The 18789-nt window shown below is 41.1% G+C and overlaps 1 long non-coding RNA gene across 1 annotated transcript; it reads right to left on the bottom strand.

The window, feature by feature from the left end:
- Window positions 1–10641: 10641 nt before the first annotated feature.
- LOC311595928 lies at window positions 10642–18337 on the bottom strand. Its single transcript, XR_014778622.1, has 3 exons — window positions 18199–18337; window positions 16231–16390; window positions 10642–10779 (listed from the first exon to the last, which is right to left on the bottom strand). It is a non-coding gene; the product is annotated as an uncharacterized lncRNA (long non-coding RNA).
- Between the last annotated feature and the right edge of the window lie 452 nt (window positions 18338–18789).

The raw sequence follows: 18789 nt of genomic DNA on the forward strand, positions 1-18789 counted from the left end.
CATGTTGCTGTTGAGCAGCTGTTATGAACTCCATTACCCAATTATGAAGAAGCCCCACAAGTGAGCTCCAGGACTCCCAGAGGGCACTCAGGTCACCTGGCACATGATGGCACAGAGTACTGAGAGGAAAACTGAGATTAAGAAAATGTGAAGCGGGGTAGAACACCTGGATCACAGTCTGCATACAGATGAAGTCCATCTCTCACAGAACACATAGGAAATTGTGTAATTTTAAGGCAAAAAGTCAATTTTCCCCCATACATTTTTAATAGCTCTGAATGCATTACTAGGGCTAAATAATAAGCTCCGGGGGTCAAGTATTTTATACCTGTAGTATAATCTTCAATTAATACATTCTGTCAGAAGGCCATAGGCACAGAAAATGTAAAAACATGAGATGCAATTGAGGCCAATAAACTGGGCTACTAATGGGTTTGAGATATCCAGCTGCCCAGGTTCTGTGATTCTCTCTGCTTTGTTCGGCCTCACCCGAATCCATCTCCTCACCCCAGTCACTTGAATATCTCATATTGGCATTAAGTTGATTTCACCTCCATTTGTCCTAAACTCCTGTTCAGGTAGTAGTCTTAGCTGCCAATTCAACTCCTGGCTCAAAGTTGAACTGTCTATCATCTCAGTCGAAATGTTCTAAAATTATGCATATGCTTGCCACATCCAATAAAATACAGCCCATTGAATAATTACACCACTTTCTGCACTCCCAAATTAATTAAAAGGCAGGATATTGATGAAGAAAGATGACAGTAGGAAAGAGTATCCTCACCTAAATGATAATAGTGGGACCTGCCAGCTACGAAGGCAGACCTCAGAATGAAAGGCACCGTGTAAATTGCCTCAAGGTCTTGGATCCTAGACAATGAAGAAAAAAAATACAAGTGGTCACTTTGCCGTTTTCCTTTTCTCAGTCATTACCTGAAATGCTGATAACACAAGAGCTGATGTTAAGGAGATAAAGTCAGCATATAATTAAGCTAGGAAACTTGAAGTCATCATGAGTATGGTAGTTACACAGTGATGAACCCTAGGATTCCTTCTCAGACCTCCCCAAGCATTTCACATCTCCACCCCATGTACTCAACAGGACATGTTACAAAGACAGTTGTCATGTTTCCTACAAAACAGAATAGAATAGACACATTATGACCCACCTCACTCCCTTAACAGTACATGTAAATTACTGAATGTCCACACTTAATATTTAGCATTTTCCCTCACTCATCATGGTCAAACCAAGGTCATTTCAGTAGGGACCCCGGGATGCACATCCTACGTGTCAGCCCAGTGGAGCTTTGCTCTTAGGGCTTTGAGAAATGACATTCTGGAACCACTCTTCTCGTCTTGGAGAGAAGCCCACCTGCTCATTTTACAGAGTGTTCTCTTGAGCACTGCTAAGTAAGCACGAAAAATCCTTCCATTCAGGTCACTTCCCGAAGTGTTAAAAGTCACTTTGTCATTTGCTCTGACAGGACAAAGTATCTCAGAGCTGTATCCCATGACAATGCCTTTGATTCCAAGAATAAGTTGAGGAGGAAAAAATTGGCTCAACCTAGAAAACTGAACACAATCTCAAAGACATGCCCAGGAGTAGAGTATGTGAGAACTGCTCAAGATGTCTGTGAGATTTGGGCTGCTCTATGCCTGCTTAGCAGGATTGCAGGATCCTAATAAGAGCATGTGACTAGAACCATGAGAGGGAAGTAGCTCCATCTCTGAACTGGCCAGAAAATTGAAGGACATATAACCGTACTTTGCTTGCTTCCTAAGGACACAGCTGGTTTTGTTCTAATTATTTGACATTTTCAAACAAGGACATATGAATAGTTGTCATTTTCACTCCCTGTTCACCTGTCTGACCCATCTCTACTAGCCTCCTTATTCTGAAGTTGGTGTGTGTGAGAGGGAAAGACAGGCAGAGACAGAAAGAGACAGAGATAAAGAGAAGTTAGTTGGTGTTTTCATGAGATTTACCATACAGGGTATTTCCCAGTGGATGCAAAACTGAGAAGGAGAGTAACACCCTCCCCCCACCCCACCCCACCTCCGCAGCCTATTGTCCCTGCAGGAGGGATGTGAGACACATCCCATCCAGGCTGAAATGTCAATGGGCCCATTGACAAGTAGGTCTGTTGTAGGTGACCAGAGCTGAAATGAGCTCATGAGTGCAGCAGCTATGCCAAGTCCAAAAGACGCTGTTTTGTAGCACTCCTCCCCATCCTCTAGTCCTCATGGTTTTCTCTCCTCCCCTTAAATGGTCCTGGCTCTTGGAGGGGGTGATGTGGATGTCCCTGTTAGGGCTAAGCATTCAGCAGTCACTTATTTTCACTGAATTAACCAGCTGACTGTATGACTGTAGTGACTTCAGTCTCTTCATAGCTTTCATGAGGAGACAGACGTCAACACGTCCGACTGGAAGGCATAGTGCTAATTCTATGTTCCTGAATCCAATGAGTGATTCGTTAACTCACTCCTTACCACAGCCACGCCTTTATTTCCTACATTATGCAGAGCAGCAAACAAAGCCACAGAGAGGTTAGTGAGCTGCTCCACAGCACCTACCAGTGGGACCGGAATTAGAACTCAGGTAGTATGTCCACAGGCTTTCTGTATGTGATTGCCTTAATGCTGTTATAGTTAACCTTTATCTATATTCAGCCATGGGCATCAAATATGGTACCAAAAAAAAAAATCTCTGTTTAAAATGAAGTTGGGAGTGCAGGCAGGTCCCAGAGTTGGGAATGAGCTGCAGTGTGTGCAGAGGTGCCTCACAGGATGTCTGTTTCTGGTAGTAGGACCAGAGGATATCAACTTCCCAGCATGTAAATGCTGAGGTGTTTTCTGAGATTCCCTTTTGAAAAGCAGCACAAATGCAAACAATTCATTTAAGAGAACTGCCTTAAAGTTCTTCTAACTCCCTCCTCCTCCCCCTCCTCCTCTTCCTCCTCCTCCTCTTATTTTCTTCTTCTTCTTCTTCTTCTTCTTCTTCTTCTTCTCCTTCTCCTTCTCCTTCTCCTTCTCCTTCTCCTTCTTCTTCTTCTTCTTCTTCCCCCCCTTTCCCCTATCTTCCTCCTTGCCATCTCTCACTCCCAGACACCCCTTTTCGACCATTTTACTGAGGGTCACATTCTCAGCCCACATTATCTCTTAGCAATTTAAACACTATTCTATTTTTTCTTCAAATTCTCTTCATAAATATCTCTAGAAAATGCAGACATTATGTAGGTCTCTCTCTCTCTCTCTCTCTCTCTCTCTCTCTCTCTCTCTCTCTCTCTCTCTCTCTCTCTGTGTGTGTGTGTGTGTGTGTGTGTGTGTGTGTGTGTGTGTGTGTGTTAAACTTCAGTGGTGTGTTTATAATGTATCATTTTCTTGACACTAAAAGAACAACCGTACTTTGTAAAGACTGGGGTATTCTGATAATATAAATTTTCTGATGTTACTAGAAAATTGATTACCATGTTTAGTTTGAAGGTTTTTAATTTTTGTTTGTTTGCTTTGTTTTTTAGAATTTTATTGTTTTCTAACAATTTTTCTCTGAAATTCAATATTTCTATCTTGGAGATATACTAATAATAAATTCAATTTACATACAAACACATACACACATACATCAAGTTTCACTTCAGATCTGCAAATCTAGTCATTGTTTTTGACCATTGCAAAAATAAAGCTGCAATGGTCTTACAACTCCTATAAATATTAATAGCATCCCTGAGATAAGAGTTAAGAACTCTATTCCTTCGGTTTGGAGAAATGGCTCTAAGAACATTGGCTGCTCCTCCAGAGAAGATGGTTTAATTTCTATCACCAACTGACATCTCACAACCCTCTGTAGCTCCAGTTCTAGAGGAGCTGATACTTCCTTCTGGCCTCAATGGGGACCAGGGCATATGATGCACAGGCATATATACAGACAAAATACCTATATTCATAAAATATTTTTAAAATATTCTTAATTAAAAAATAATCCCATTCCTTAGTGTCTTTGTTAGCATTGCTGTGATGAAGTCCCACAGCCAACATAACCTGGGAAGGAGATGGTTTATTTTTATTATACTTCCACATTATAGTTTATTTTTGAAAGGAATCAGGATAGGAACCCAAACAGGCCAGGAACCTGGAGGCAAGAACTGATGTAGAGGCTATGAGCAGTGCTGCTTACTGGTTTGTTCCTTACTGGCTTTCTCAATCGGCTTCTAAAAGCCCAGGACCATCAACCTAGGTATGGCCCCACCCACAATGGGCTGGGCCCTCCTATATCACTCATTAATTAAGAAACTTCCTTAATTGTCTGCCTACAGCCCTATCTTATAGAGGGATTTTCTCAGCTGAGGTTCCCTCTTCTCAAATGACTGTTGCCTGTGTCAAGTTGACAGAAAACCATGCAGCACCCTTACCAAAAGGCAAAGTCAAGTGATCAGGAAGAAACCTGGAAGTTTCTTCCTGGAGAATTCCAAAAATGTCACAATGTAGCACAAAACATGTACTATGAAGGCTGCCATCTGCCAGCCAGTGAACGCAGCTTCCATGTCACAAACCTATGCAAGGGACCAGCTTGCCATCTGTACACCCATGTACTCTTCACAGCCCCTCTGCCCCCCAAATCCTCACCAAACTACAGAGACAATCCCTTACTCTCAGCCATGTCTTAAAGCAACAAAAATATTCGTTGATCATTTCATTACCTTGTCAACTTCAATATTAGTTAAAAATTATACTTTCAGGTGGAATTTTTCTTAAGTATTTATATTCTAAACATATCATATTTGTGGATTCAAAAGTGGGGAGTTTTACAAGTTGGTGACCTGATATCCTGCTTTCTCTGTTTCTGTTACTGCTTCTTTGAGTATCGTCACGACTGCTTTTCATTTCATCTGAATGTGCTTCAGCAGATTACTCATTCTCTGGTCTACCATAGTCCTTGCTGTCCAGTGTGCCCCCACAGTGTTCCCAAAGGCTGAGTAGGCCACACATAATTAACATTTCCACCAAGCTCCTACAGCATATGTCGCCTGGTGGAAATATCAGTCTATTCTTCCCAGATAGTAATTAGAACTTTTATCTGCCCAATTATAAGTTATGCAGAATATTTTACACCATCATTAGCTGTCTTACACCTTCAACATTGTAATGTAATTCCCATGCATATATATGCTATTTCAGGGATCATAACAGTTCTAGAATTTAAATTTTAAAACAGCTAGAAGTTAGTTGATCATCAGTTAGAAACTTAAGTGAAGGGTAATAACCATACTAAAACCTTCTTCTGAAGCTACACATTTTATATTAGGTGCTTTCTTTTAAGAATTATAGTAAAAATGTATTAAACCACTTGTAATTGTCTTCATTGTTTTGCAAATTTTGATTTTTAGATTTATAACATCTATCTTTTGTCTGTATTTAAAGTTATCAATTCAACTAATATTCAGTTAGAATATAATTATAAAGTAATATTAAACATTTATTAAGATCTTGATTCTTCTAATGTTACATCTGTTTTATATTATAAGACTTTTATGTAGAAAGACTTCTACATTGTACTGGGTGGTAAAAAGTGTCTGTCTGCATCTGTATTTTAATGGGATCTGTATGAAAATTGGATCTCCATTATAGAAACTATGCTTGCTATTAGAAGTTCAGTCAACTCCTGGACTCAATCCTCATGGTTCAATGTGAGCTACATAAACAAGGAGGCAGTATGTACTAGCTACAGAAGCTGTGTTGGTAAGATGGCCATTTATACTAAGTTAATTCTCCTGATTCATGAACAAGGGAGATTTTTCCATCTTCTGATGTCATATTCAATCTTCTTTTTCAGAGACTTGAAGTTTTTTTCAAACAAGTCTTTCATCTGCTTGGTTAGGGTTAATCCTAGATAATTAGTATTACTTGTGGCTATTGTGAAGGGTGTAGTTTCCCTAATGTATTTCTCAGCACTATTGTCATTTAAATACAGGAAGGCTACTGACGAGTTAATTTTGTATCCAGCCATTTTGCTGAAGGTGTTTATCAGCTGCAGGAGTTCTCTGGTGGAATTTGGGGGGTCATTTATGTACACTATCATTTGCAAATAGGGATAATTTGATTCCCTCCTTTTCCATTTGTATCCTCTTGATCTCCTTTTGTTGTCTTATTGCTCAGGCTAGAACTTCAAGAACTAAATTGAAGAGATATGAAGAAAGTGGAAAGCTTGGTCTGGTCCCTGATTTTAGAGGAATTTCTTTGAGTATCTCTCCATTTAATCTGATGTTGGCTATTGGCTTGCTGTATATAGCCTTTATTATGTTTAGGTATGTGCTTTGTATCCCTGATCTCTCCGAAACTTTAAACATGAATAGGTGTTGGATTTTGTCAAATGCTTTTTCTGCATCTAAAGAGATGATCATGTGGGGTTTTTTCCTTTCAGTTTGTTTATATGGTGCATTACACTGATGGATTTCTGTATGTTGAACCACCCCTGCATGCCTGGAATGAAGCCTACCTGGTCATGGCAAATGATATCTTTGATGTGATCTTCTATTCGGTTTGTGAGTATTTTATTGAGTATCATTTGCCTAAACATTATTTGCATCAATGTTCATAAGAGAAATTGGTCTGAAATTCTCTTTCTTTGTTGGGTCTTTGTGAGGTTTAGGTATCAAAGCGTCTGTAGCCTCATAGAATGAGCTTGGTAATGTTCCATCCATTTCTATTTTATGGAATAGTTTGAAGAGTATCGGTATTAACTCTTCTTTGAAGGTCTGGTAGAATTCTGTGCTGAAACCGTCTGGCCCTGGGCATTATTTTTGGTTGGGAGACTTTTAATGACTGCTTCTATTTCGGTAGGAGAAATATGACTGTTTAATTTGTTTATCTGATCTTTATTCAACTTTGGCAAGTGGAATGGATCAAGAAAATTGTCAATTTCCCCTAGATTTTCAAATTTTGTGGCATATAAGCTTTTGAAATAGGAACAAATGATTCTTTGTATTTCTTCGATGTCTGTTGTTATGTTATGTCTCCCTTTTAATTTCTGGTTTTGTTAGTTTGGATAGTGTCTTTCTGCCTTTTAGTTCGTTTGACTAACAGTTTGTCGATCTTGTTGATTTTCTCAAAGAACCAGCTCCTAGTTTAGTTGATTCTTTGAATTGTTCTTTTTGTCTCTAATTTATTGATTTCAGCTCTGAGTTTGTTTATTTCTAGCCATCTACTCCTCTTGGGTGTTTCTGCTTCTTTTTTTTTTCTAGGGCTTCCAGATGTGTCATTAAGTTGCCTATGTAGGATATTCCCAATATCTTTATAAAGGCATTTAGTGCTATGAATTTTCCTCTTAGCACTGCTTTCAGTGTGTCCCAAAATTTTGGGTATGTTGTGCCTTCATTATCATTGAATTTTAGCAAGTCCTTAATTTTTTTCTTTATTTCTTCCCTGACCCAGTTGTCATTAAGTAGAGAGTTGTTTAGTTTCCATGTGTATGTAGGCTTTTTGTTATTTCTGTTGTTGTTGAAGTCCAGTTTTAGCTGATCAGATACAAGGTATTATTTCAGTCTTCTTATATCTGTTGAGGCTTGCTTTGTGACTTACTATATGATCAGTTTTGGAGAAGGTTCCCTGAGGTGCTGATAAGAAGGTATAATCTTTTGTGTTTGGGTGAAAAGTTCTGTAGAAATTTCTTAGCTCCATTTGAATCATGATGTCAGTTGGTGTCATTATGTCTTGATTTAGTTTCTGTTTCAATGGCCTATCCTTTGGTGAAAGTGGGGTATTTAAGTCTCCTACTATTAACGTGTGGGGATCAATATGTGGTTTAAGCTTTGTTAATATTTCTTTTACAAATGTGGTTGCCCTTTTGTTGGGGGCGTGGGTGTTCAGAATTGTGATGTCATCGTGGCTGGACTTACCTTTGATGAGTTTGAAATGTCTTTCCTCACCTCTTTTGATTAATTTTGCTTGAAAGACTATTTAATTAGATATTAAAATGGCTACACCAGCTTGCTTCTTGTGTACATTTGCTTGTGATACCTGTTTTCAGACTTTTCCCCTGAGGTAATGTCTATCATTGTGGCTGAGACGTGTTTCTTGAATGCAGAAGAATGTTGGCTCTTGTTTATGCATCCATTCAGTTAGTCTGTGTCTTTTTATTGGAGAATTGAGACCATTGATGTTGAGAGATAGTAATGACCAGTGACAATTAAATCCTTAATTTTGATGTTGGTTGCTGTAGAATGTTTGTGTGGTTACGTTTTGCAACAGTGAGGTTATCTATTTCCTCTGATATTTTGGTTGTAGTTTGTCACTTTGGACTGGAGTTTTCTTTCTAGTAACTTTGGTAGGGCCAGAATTGTGAATAGGTAGTTTGAATTTGTTTTTGTCATGGAATATCTTGTTTTCTCCATCAATGTTTATTGAAAGTTTTGCTGGGTATAGTAGTCTGCACTAGCATCTGTGGTCTCTTAGGACCTCTGCCTAGCCCCTTCTGGTTTCTTACAGGTTTGCCATTATATGTTACTTGGTCTTTTTCCCTTGCTGCTTTTAATATTTTTTATTTGTTCTGTACATTTTGTGTTTTGATTATTATGTGATGAGAGGATTTTCATTTCTGGTCTATTCTATTTGGTGTTCTGTAGGCCTCTTGTATGTTTATATGCATCTCTTTCTTTAAATTGGGGAAAAATTTTCCTCTATGATTTTGTTGAAAGTATTTTCTGGACCTTGGAGCCGGGTGTCTTCTCTTTCCTCAATGCCTATTATCCTCAGGTTTCATATTTTCATGGTGTCCTTGATTTCTTGGATGCTTTGTGACAGAAATTTTTCAGAATTAACATTTTCTTTGACAGCTGCATCAAGTTCTTCAATTGTATCTTCTACTCCTGAGATACTTTCCTCCGTCTCTTGGATTCTGTTAGAGAAGCTTGCCCCTGCATTTCCTACTTTGTTCTCTAAGTTCTCTCACTCTCAGCTTTCTTCTGTCTGTGCTTTTATCATTGTTTCCATTTTCATCTTCAGATATTGAAATGTTTTATTGATTTCCTTCATCTGATTGTTTACATTTTCCTGAATTTCTTCCAGTGATTTCTTTACTTCTTCTCTATAGGCCTCTTTAATGTTCTCAATCTGTTTGACTGTATCTCCCTGCATTTGTTTACAGATTTTATTTGTTTCCTCCATTATCATCTTCATTACTAAGGATCTGAGCTCATTTTCTTGTGCTTCAGTTGTATTTGAGTTCCCATTGTTTAATTCTTTGGGATAACTAGGTTCTGAAGATGCCATATGGTTTTGGTATTTATTGTTTGTGTTTTTACACTGGCCTTTAGTCAGGGTTAGTGTCTCTTACATTGGGAGGTAGTTTCTCCTGTCCTTCATTGGTCATTGAGTGCAGTTCATTGGTGAGTGTCTATAGGTTGAGAGACTTCACCTGTGTGGATCAGGGAACCCTTCCCTGGATCAGGTAAAGTGACCTGGTTTCAGCTCCAGGGGACTTTGTTCCACACCATGGGATCCCCACTGGGTCAGCAGAGGACAGTGCTAGTGCTCTTCTGCCCAAGGATCAGTTCAAGGTAGTGTAGATAAAGCTGGTTATCCTGCCTTTGGCTGGGATTTAGAAACCCTGCCTTTGGCCTCTGGGGCTTTAGGGGCCTAGGTTCAGTCTGTCCTAGAGTGCAGGTAGCCCCAATGACTGTGTCCATTGGCTAGGCTTCTGCCTGTTCCATCCAAGCTATGGGTCCTAGTTTCAGTCCTGCCTGAGAGAACAGATACCACCCTCTGATTTGTGCTGGTTGGCTAGGCTTCTGCCTGATCCGTTCAGGCTGATTCAGTCCCAACCAAGAATGCGGGAACAGCTCCCTGGATTGGGGTGGCTGGCTAGGCTTCCACCCATCCCTTGAGGAAAATTTAGTCCCACCCAAGACCACAGGAACCCCCCTGGGTTGTGGTGGATGGCTAGGCTTCTGCTCAATCTGCTTAGGCCAGTTCAGTCCCTCCCAAACAGTCCACTGGGGTGGCTGGCTAGATTTCTGCCTGATCCATTCTGGCCGTGCCGCCTTAGATCAGTCAACCTGATAGTGCAGCTATGGAAATGGAGCTGGAGAATGTGTCCACAGCCTCCTGGGCCCCTGTGTGGGCCCTGGGTCTCTCTGTGGATTGGCGAGATGATCGAAGGTCAAATCTATCACAGTTCCACACTCTGGAGTCCCCCTGGGGCAGCAGACACTAATGCTGTTTCTCTGTAGCCCACCGATCAGTCAGAGAGAGAGGGGGGGAGGTATGGCATGGCAAGATAGGCTGTACTGGCCTCTCGATAACAAGCCCACTTGGCCACTGATCCCTGGGATCAGATCCAGCCATTTTCCTGTGTTCTCCCCAGGGCAGCAGATCCAGACTCTGATGCTTCACCACCCACAGTTCAGTCCCAGATACTGAGTCTGTGATACAGAGCACGGCGGCAGCTGACAGGCAGGTATGGGTCCAGACTCTGGGGACTGGGCACCCATCCTCCATGGGCCAGTTGGATGGCCTGAGGCTGGACTCACCTGTGTTCTGTGCTGTGTGGACCCCTCTCACCTAGGGCTCTCCAGGTCTTGTGGTCTATAGCTCCCAACTGGGTCCCTAGTCTCTGTCTTGCAGATCAGATACCCACCATGCGCATTCAGTGTCGCCATCTTGATTCCCCGCAAGGGAGATTTGTACATGGTTCTCCAGATGCTTATACTGTTTCTAAGGACTTTGGCATGACTTCCTTTTCCTTAACTGGCACTGCAGTCCATCTTTTCAGTTCCTTGTCTCCTGCAGTTCATGAAAGCGAAGGTTACTCTCTGTGGAAAGCTTCCATGTAAACAGCCCCACAGTGGCCCCCCAGTGGACACATAGTGCATACTCAATAAACATTTCAGGGAAAAATGAATACAGAAATCAATAAAAGACCTAAGAAGGCAGAGGTTGGGGAGAATGAAAGTCCCACATTAGGCCTATGTTGAGCATCTTTCACCTAATCAGAGATACCCATAGCAGGTGATTATGCAAGTTCGACCATCAGAGAACTCAAGACACAAGAAATAAATTTTAAAATATTCAAAGAAATCTGTGGGACTTAGAGAGTTATATGGAAGAATTGAAGGAATAACTCAGGCAATATTAACAGAAATACCATTTTAACAAATGCTGTGACATGCCAAAAACCTTATACAAAGGCAAGACTCTTCCCTTAGCTTTAATTGTATTTCTCTTCTCATTTTCATAATTCCCTGAGTCCAATCTTTGCCACAAGAAGATACCTTTCAAAAAATAATTTTACCAGAATGTTTCCAAAATAATTAGCTCCATCCTAAAGGAAATGAGAGTTTTGACTTCTTAAGAACATAGAAGAAACTGTGCTTTTTGAAGATATAATCAATAGAATATTAGGCCTGAGTGTGCCTTTGGGAGTAGCAAGAACAGGTATTTTCAAAATTCCTTAATAACTGTAACCTCTGAGTCAGAGGGCACACTAGGGCATTAAAAGAAAATTTGCTACACAGTGAGTTTTAACTGTTTTTGCTGACCTCAATTCACATCTGATCCTATGTGAAGATTTGCCTGAAAATCTTCTGTGAATTATACTCTTTTTCTCTTTACATTCATCCTAAAAGATACTTTTACCACTTTTCCCTCAGTTCTTGGAGCAGAGGGGAACATGTTGATTTGGGGGATAAAATGAGTGATATCTAGGGCTGTCGAGTGAATGGGACTAAGAATACACTTATTATGGTTGTTATTATCTCACTGCATTTTTATAACAATCCAGAAATCTGTAAAACATTTATATATCTTCTAATACTACCACAAACCCACAAATTCAAGTTAGTCATCAGAGAGAGACAACACCAGAGGGAGTTAGAAATATTGCCTCCCATATGAATAGTCACTTTCCCCTTCATTAGTCACGAGCACTATCCTGGCACTGGAAGACTCTGAAATTTAGGACCATTCTTAGCTCACTGCAGACGTTTAATGATGCAGTGGTGTTTTTTCCCAAGCATTTGTGACAGTATGAGGTCTTTTGAACATGTAGCCACTCTGGTGCAGCTGCTTGAAGATCATGTAACTCATCCCAGATACGTGTGGCCAATACTTTTTTATAGCCATGAGTAGACAATATTAGTGGCCAGGCTCCTAATGTAGGGTTCACTCAGCTTGGGTACATTTCCTGACACTGTTAAACAAGCCTTCTCAAGCCTACACAGGAGTTCTTTGCCATCACATACTTCAGCAAGTTCAATCTGTCCTGAGGTTGCTGCTATTTCCAGATTTATTTTTATTATATATGTATATGTGACCATGTGTCTGTGTCTGTGTGTCATATCTGTGCAGGTATCCTCAGCAGCCAGAACATGGCATTGGATCCCTGTGTCTGGAGTCAAATGCAGATCTGAGCCACTGGTGTGGGTACTCAGAGTGAAACTCAGCTCTTCTGTAACAACAGCCAGTGCTCTTAACCACTGAGCTATCTCTCCAGCCCCCATTCATGAAGTTTTCTTAAAGATTTGATTTCCCTAATACTATGGTAAATACATATTTCACTCTGTCTAATTTGACCTTCTATTTTAACTGCCTTCACCTCAAATGAGTGCCCAAATATGTTGGCTCTTATCTGTGTGTTTGTAATTTCAAGTACAAATATAGCTGTGGTGCCTTCCCCAACATATGAATGTCATAAATACTTGGTTCTAGAACAAGTCAGTCTTTAGTTTTCAAAAAAAGGAGTCAGAAATAAAAATCTTAAGAATTTAGGCATGCCTATGTGCTTACTTAACTATTAAAATATCAAGATATAAAGGGATGGTATGGTGATTTGATTGAACGGAACGGCCCCCTGCACTCAGATGTTTGAATACTTGGTCCTCATTGGGTAGGGCTGTTTGGGGAGGGTTAGGAGACGGTGCTGTCTGGTTGGAGCAGATATGTCACTGGGAATTGGCCCTCAGGGTAGAAAAGCCCATGCTTTTCCCCTTTGGATCTCTGCGTCTTGTGCTTCTAGATCGAGATGTAAACCCTTGGGTACTGTTCGAGCACCATGCCTGCCTGCTGCTGTTTTTAAATTATCTGTACTATCAGTATTATTGTTATTATTTCAGTATGTCCAGCTAGCAGTCAATTAAGACACTGACACTTGTTATATTTTAAAATAGCCTTAGTGATAAATGGATTGAGCTAGAAATGATCATAATGAGTGAGTTAACCCAGAAGCAGAAAGACTCAAATGGTATATACTCACTTATATCTGCATATTAGCCCAAGGGGCATGTCCCATGAAAGCCTTCACTTACCAGGAAACTGAGACAGAGGGGAGGACATTCTAGTGGGACTCTAGATGAGAGAATCATGGGAGAATGGCAAAGTAGAAGGATCCAGAGGGTCCTAGAAGCCTACAAGTAGAACATTATGATAGGCAGATTTGGGCCCAGGGGTCCCGCTCAAACTAAGGCACCAGCCAAGGACAATACAGGCGGTAAACCTTAAACCCCTACCCAGATCTAGACAATGGACAGAACATTCTTCACAGTTGAGTGGAGAGTGGGATATTACTTTTTCACATACTCTGGTTCCTCACCTTTGACCATGTCCCCTGAAGGGGGAGATCTGGTGGCACTCAGACGAAGGACAGCAGGTTACCAAGAAGAGACTTGATACCCTATGAGCATATACAGGGGGAGGAAATCCTCCTCAGGAACAGTCATAGGGGAGGGGAATAAGGGGAAAATGGGAGGGAGGGAAGAATGGGAGGATACAAGGGATGGAATAACCATTGAGATGTAACAAGAATAAATTAATAAAGGAGAAAAAATAAAAAAATAAAAATAAATAAATAAATAAATAAATAAAATAGCCTTAGTTAACCTGGAGCAGAGCAGACATTAATCTTCTAAACTACTTCCCATTGTGGGGCAGGTATGGGATCCCTGCCCCAATCCCATGCCATCTGCTTTTAATAACTTCTATGAAGCTACTTTCCATCCATAATCCCAAATACTTGCTAACGTTCTTCATCTGGGCTAAATCCCCATGCATGCCGGCCATGTGCTTTTCCTCCATCTAACCCATGGTGGCCTTTCTTTCCTTCTCCTTCTCTGGGGTCTCCTTGACTTCTTCATCTTCCCAGGATTCCTCTCTCTCTCTCTCTCTCCCTCTAAGCCCGGGAACCTAGACCCAACTCTCTCATCTGCCCTGCCCAAGTAGGATGGCATTTTATTAATTAGCATCAAAATACATCAGACCATCCCCAACAGCCTACCTCTGAGACCCCAACTGTGATGTAAAGCTGTAGCTCCCAGGAACCTGTTTCTTCTATAAACTGCCTTAGTCATGGCATCTTAACATAGCCATGGACTAAGAAGGTAATTACATTCACAGCCTAATGAAAGGTTAACCTTGGCATATGCCTTGTGGCTAAATATTCTCTATGACACAACTGCCTTCAATGCAGTTACCTATGAAAGACGAAAGAATTAAAGGCACACCTGAAAGAATGGTCTTCCTCTGCCTCTCGCATGGGCGATATGTACCAGCATTTGTGTGTGGTCAGAAAGACAGCAGCCCAGATGTTTCTAGTGAGGCACTTCATTTTACTTTAAGTTTTACATCATAAGCCCTCTGCCAGTGTGAGACCACGTACCGAGCACTGCACTGTGCACTATAAAGTTAGTGTTTTCTCTCGCTAACCCCCTGGCATGGTGGCTGGCATTACCCATGTATGTACAGCTTAGGAAGCAAAGGCTGGGAGTGTTCTCTTACTTGCCAAGGTGCTCATGGCTAAGAGGAAAAGACAGCCTGGAGCCCGGCGCCCATGCGCTGACCTTCTGTGACACTTCTCCTTCCTCACTCTAGCGTACCTCTTCCCAGCCTTATTTTTATTTCAGAAAACAATGTGTGAACAACAAAGAAAATAGCATTAGTTTGACAAGGTCTGGACCCTAGGTTGTGGCCACCCCGTAGGCTCATCTCCATAGCCACTTGTCACAGAGACATACCTTTCTCCAAGCTCTGAATATTAGGTCTAACACACTAACAGTATTTTGAGAAGCTGCTTTTGGGAACGGCCCAAATACTCTAAAACGTGAATTGAGGCATCCTCTAAAAAAATACCATTGTGTTAGCTGTAAAGGCTTTTTGAAAACTCGCACCCTTCTAATCCTGTTCTGTGCTTATGTGACAGGGAAAGAGAATCAGTGAAATGAAAGACAGGAAACTGAGTAGTGAAAATCCCCTGATGACATTTTCCGAAGGACTGTGAAGAGCCAATATCATAGAGGCGGGGAGAGGCGGTTTGATACGAGTGAGAGTTTGGAGAGAGCACTGGATTGGGTCTATATGGCAAGAATCTATAGGGGAGGTGTTAAATGTAACTGCTACGAGCTGACCTTTCACAAGGCAAATTGATTAGCTTCAAAGTAAACCCATTGGGTTACCGTGTGGGTAATGTGAATTCCCGGTGAGCATAGTGCAGGCAGGACATGAGCTTGGTCGGAAGCATGGAAGCTGGACACTCGTACCTTTGAGCTGTGGCCGTGACCCTGACTTGTGCCTCTGCCACGTTGCAAATGCACCTGCCCTCCCACTCTTCCCTGGCAGCCAATTGTCAGAACCTCTGTGACTTTAACTAAGTGCATTCAGAGGGAAACGGAGATTCCGTTCTTTTACGGGAATGCATTCTGCTTCCCACCCTGAAAATGGTGTGGGGATAGTCGCAGGGAGAGAACGGTCAGGAAGGGAGCACAGCCTCAGAATGGGTAACTCTTCGTTTGTAGCTTCATCCCTAAGGTTCTTATGATGACCATTTGCAAACCGGGCAGCACATTAGCACCTGAGGGCACAGCCTCGGAAGCTACACCAACAGTATGACCAGTCATAGTAAAAGCCAATAATGTAAGTCTTGATGGTTTATTTTACATATGGATGCATCTTTCTTTTTCAAGTATTGATAAAAGAGGTTTCTCTATATCAAGGTATGACATCCACAGTGTTTAACCGTGAGTCAGTAACTTGGCATCCATTCACATAAACTCAGGCTGAAAATGCGGCACTTCTGTTTTCTGCTTCACAACTAGGGTAGAGTTAAAGTACAACGACTCCATTTACATAGTTTTTTCCCTCTCTCATGCACATCTTTCATGAATGTGCTATGCATATGTACAGCTGATTTTATTCTGTCTTTTAAAAATGGAGTTTATTTTGTTTTCTGGGCAAGATCTCATTGCATACATTAGGCTGACCTAGGACTCGTGATCTTCACTGCTTGGCCTCCAAAGTGCTTTTATTAGGGGTGTGCACCCCCACCCTGGGGCTTTATTGATGCAGTTGTGCGGCTCTGTCCTGTGTACAGTGGCTCCTGGGTTCCTGTGTGGATGTCTGCACTCGGAACCTAGAAGACATTCAACAAATGCTCATATGAGGAACACTTTGAAAATATGTGTAAGTTCAAACGGTTTTTTTTCCCATTTGTTGTGTGTGAGAATAAAGATCACTTGATGGAAAACTGATGCTGTAGATTCTTTGTTCCTTTGAGACTCATTTTTTTTTCCAAGCTAACACTTAGATACTTAGAACAGAGGGCGCCAAATGAGCCAACCATCGTCAGCTTTGTTCTGCATCTTACCTCGTCATTTCAGAGCTGTTAGATGTGGGAAGAACTCTGAAAATCACCAAAAAAGAATCCATTCCTTTAAGCCTTGCTATTGTAGGGTGTAATTTTGACTCTGATTATCAGGAGAAAACAGCACAAGCTGCAAAGATTTTCTTTAATCATTCAGTTCATCGCAGCATTCCTCAAAGGAAAAAGAAATCAATAATAATGTTCAAACGTGGCAATTGTCAAGGAGCAAAATACAAAAGTACCTTTGTGCCTTGTTCACTTAAGTAGAGCAGTGTGTTTTTCTGAAGAAAAACAACTTTTCTTTCCCAAGGTTGTCTGGCAGTCACTCTTGTGACAGAATGAAAAAAAAATAATCAGCAGATCTCAGTTTTCAAAATCTCATTCTGCCTCTAAGATTACTCAAAGACTCTGTGCCGGTAATGCAGACCATGAGTGACACACAGCAAAGCCACCCAAAACTTTACAAAGCCAAAGGGGCAGCGACGGTTGTTTTGTTGTTATAGAAAAGATAAAGGGGTAAGTTTGTTTGTTTGTTTGTTTTATTTTAATCTTTCAACAGAATAAAAAAACAAAAAGATAAAAATCTGCCCAAGTTCTCAGGAAGATCAGATGTTTGTGACTGTCAGGAAGTCCGCGCATGGCCGTCTTGACATGGCCAGCTTTCTGAGGTGGAGAAGAAACACAGCTTCCATCAGCCCCTTTGGAGGAGTATATGCCATCAGACCCCATGAGATAAGCACTGAAATATTTAAGGGGAAGGAAACAGTGCACAGCATGAATCCTGTGCTCCAATGCCAATTTTGCCAAGTCCTGACTGTGTGAGTCTGGCTGTGAGTCTTCCATTTCAAAATAGTAACTATCATCCCCAGAGAAGTCTTAATTAGAGGTGTAGCCAAAAAATCCAGATAAATTCTCAGTGCAAGACCTTGTCAAGATTCAGTGGTCACGTCCCCTGGATGGGGAGGCCTGGTGGCACTCAGAGGAAGGACAGCAGGCTACCAAGAAGACACTTGATACCCTATAAGCATATACAGGGGCAGGAGGTCCCCCTCAGTCACAGTCATAGGGGAGGAGGGTAAGGGGAAAATGGGAGGGAGGGAGGAATAGGAGGATACAAGGGATGGGCTAACAATTTAGATGTAATATGAATATATTAATAAAATATTTTTAAAAAAACAAAAACAAGATTCAGTGGTCAGTGAGGTGGGACTACATGAGACGGAGTAACATTCTTTATCTCAGCTGCTGAGTTTCCTGATGGCGCCTTAAGTTTACTGCCCTACAAAAAAACGCCAGATCGTCTACACCCTGACACTGTCCCCAGTGCTAATTAACGCTGATCATTATTACTTTGGCTGTCATTTGGTTGGGAAGTTGATTGTGCACTCCTCTGCACCCCAAGCACTTGAGACAAACTTGAGAGCAGGTGCCAGAGCAGGCTAAACACTTGGAGAAGCAGGGTTTGGTTGACAACATCCACGGGTTTTTACTGTACAGTATTAATAAAGGTGTATTGTGAAAACTGGATGTGCGATGACTAATTCTATCTAACCAAACGAGGGAGTAAGGGTTCTTACCGTCCTCTCGGCCACGCTTCCATTTACGGACTTCGTGCTAGTCGGTTCCCTGGCACTGTAACAGAGGCAGACCCAAGCTGGTAAAGAACGGTTTATTATCTCTCACTCGCAGTTTGGAAATTTCCCAGGTTGACTTTCCATGGTGCTTTGGGCCTGTGTCAAGGCAGTACATGATGTCAAGGAGATGAAGCAGAAAGAAAAATGGCCACGAAGCAAAAGGGAAAAACCAGAAGGGGCTACAGACCCATAATCGTTTTTGAGCCACGCCACGAAATGCTAAAGGAACTTGGCGCTACTTCTCAAAGGTCTTCCCCAGAGACCAGGCTTTCAACAAGATCACTTAAGAGTTCTGTAAAGTTTAGGATCAAGGTGAGATTCTATTTTAATCCCAAATTTAATTAAAAAATATTTATAAGTGGAATTCCAATGACTTTGGGATTTGTATGATTCAGAGATTTTTTTGTTAGAAAAATTATTATACAAATTCTATTACCTAATGTGGATTTAAAGTAATAAAACTTAAAATATGTATATATTTTTAAAAATATTTGGTAAATATTATAACATACATTTTATTACATATTTCATATT

Source organism: Acomys minous (genome assembly GCF_964271855.1).
Source record: "Acomys minous genome assembly, chromosome: 4".
Lineage (NCBI taxonomy): Eukaryota > Metazoa > Chordata > Mammalia > Rodentia > Muridae > Acomys > Acomys minous.